Below are 2,627 nucleotides of genomic sequence, written 5' to 3'. Positions count from 1 at the left end.
TGTAACTCAAAAGTATCTTTTTGTTGTCTGTAACATAAAGTGCTAGAGTCCTTCAAATAAAACTATAGACTAATTTAAAACATATATTACACATTTGCAGTTACTTGAAATCATTCAGTATTTTGTAGTGTGTTAATGGAGTGAAATAAAGATAAAAGGCAGTCCACATTCACATTTAAACTAAATTTCTTTCAGAAGTAAGTTTTAATCCTTGTTCATGTTCTAAGTGTAGCCATTGTGATAAGACCTAAGATATAAGCAGCCACTAATTTTTGATTCACACTTAAGTGGAGGTAGAGAGGCACCAGTGATTCCATATCCCCCAGAGTAGGCAGCATCAGGGCCACAATACATATCACTCCCAGTAAGACAATTAGCAAACTAGGTCCTGAAGAGACAGTTCTGCTTTCTGGTTGACATGACTGCTCAAAAAATACACTTTCAGTTAAATGTTCCTTTATTCTTTTCTCCTCTTCTTCCTTCTGTTCTTTTGTGGATGGGAGAAGAGTAGCAAAACCTCTTTCATTCCTAAAGCCTTCCTCTGGCTTTGCTCTGAGACTTGGAGGCAGAATTTGTTTGTTACACCATAGTGACAGGATCAAACATCTCAATGACGAATTACAATTTCCACATAGCACCGAGGCTTCACTGTACCTGCGGTGTCAACAACAACATACTTATTTGGAGTCGGACATAAAACTTTGAACATTAAGGCAAACTGATAGGGGTTGTACAGCATCAACACTTGCTTATGTGTCGACTGATCATCTGTGTAAAATATCAGCTCTGTGGGAAACACAGAAACAGGAAAATTTCCTTCCACTAACTCTAGTTGTCTTTTTTGTTGATGCATTGGCACTGAATCCCCCTCACTGCAGCTTCCATCTTTACAGTCTCAAATCTATTTTGGACTTTCTTAGATGCAGTTAAGAACTCCAAAGCATTTTTGGCAATCTCAGTAACAGTGGCTCCTTCCAAAGCAGCTGCGACTGCTCCTTGCTCCTTTGTCAGCATCTCCAGACTGCACTGGTAAATGCAAATTTTTCTCTAACATTTTCTTGTAATGGTATTGTGAAAAAACAATCTTTCAGATCTATGACTGTGATAGGCCACCCCTTAGGAATCAAGGAAGGCAAAGACATCCCAGGCTGCAGACAGCCCATTGGCTGAATTACCTTATTGATGGCTCTCAGGTCTGTCAGCATTCTCCAATTACCTGACTTTTTTTTTTTTTTTTGATAACAAATACAGGAGAATTCCAAGGGCTGGTAGATTCTTCTAGATGCCCAGCCTCTAGCTGTTCCTGTACTAACTTTTCTAAAGCCTCTAGCTTCTCAGAGGTCATAGGCCATTATCCTACCCAGGGAGGTTCATCTGTAAGCCACTTTAAGGGTAGGGCCTTTGGCTCCTCTGAAGCTTTATCATTTGTATTTTGTTTCCATACAGCCTGGATGGTTGGTAACTGTGCCATAGTGTCTTACCAAATTTTTTCTATGATCTAAAGATTGTAGGTAATTTGTATCTGATACTGGAGATATATTGATCTGAGTATTCCATTGCTGTAACAGATCACGACCCCAGAGATTTATTGCAATGTCTTCAACATATGGTTTTAACCTTCCTTTCTGTCCTTCCGGTCCAATGCAGACCACCCAATTAGCACTCTGTCGAATTCTAGATAGAGTTCCAATCCCTAAAAATTGTACTTTCACCTCTCTAAGAGGCCATCTCTGAGGTCAGGACTTTTGGGTAATAATAGTTATGTCTGCCCCAGTGTCCACCAAACCATTAATAACATTATTATTAATTCTTACTTTCAAATGAAGCTTCTTATCATTAATAGAAGTTTGCCAAAATATGCGTTTATCATCTCCTCCAGTCACGTTTGATTCCTCATTATTATCCAAACTACCATCTAGAGTAGTATCACTTTTTTCAATAGGCAATGTACTATCTATTCATCCTGTGAAAGATTGTCCTCCATAGTGACTGGGAATGATCGGGCCTTTCTTGATGTGGGGGCCTTATAGAGTCCCCTAAAAGCATTTCCTGATTATAACAGATTTCCTTGCATGTCTCTAGTTGATCTACATTCATTGGTCCAGTGTTTGCCCTTACCACATATTCTACATGTGGTATGTATGAGGCATTGTTAGAATTCCTTTGCCTACAATTTCTCTCAATATGTCCCATTCTGCCACATCTGAAACATCTAGTTTCCTAGTGCCTCTGGGCCTCCTGGGGAAGGTTCTTCCTACCCAAAGTCCTGGTTCATAGTAGTGATAACCTCTGGCCTCTTGGTACCTATGTTGTCTTCTGTAAGGTGCTTCTTCCCAAGGTCCTGCATCATTACCTTGAGAACATTTACCCTCTTGGGATCTCTTTAAACCTTTTGAAATTGCCTCTTCTACCCAAGCTCTTGTACATTATAGACAAGGTTAGTTGTATGCAAAACCCATTCTTCCAGCGGAGCTGATCTGATCTTTAAAGGCAAAAATATTCTTTTGTATATTGGGTTTGCACTTTCATAAGCTATTGTATATATGATTGATTTTCTTGTTTCCAGGTCTGTTACCTGTAATTCTAGTACCCTAGTAAACCTTTGTAAAAAGTCATAGAACTGTTCT

General features: G+C 39.2%; 1 pseudogene; it reads right to left on the bottom strand.

Moving 5' to 3' along the window:
* Positions 1 to 215: 215 nt before the first annotated feature.
* On the bottom strand, positions 216 to 853 carry LOC100771959 (annotated as a pseudogene).
* Positions 854 to 2,627: the final 1,774 nt, after the last annotated feature.

This window comes from Cricetulus griseus, chromosome 2 (assembly GCF_003668045.3).
Source record: "Cricetulus griseus strain 17A/GY chromosome 2, alternate assembly CriGri-PICRH-1.0, whole genome shotgun sequence".
NCBI lineage: Eukaryota > Metazoa > Chordata > Mammalia > Rodentia > Cricetidae > Cricetulus > Cricetulus griseus.
This window is presented reverse-complemented; position numbering and strand designations above follow the sequence as displayed.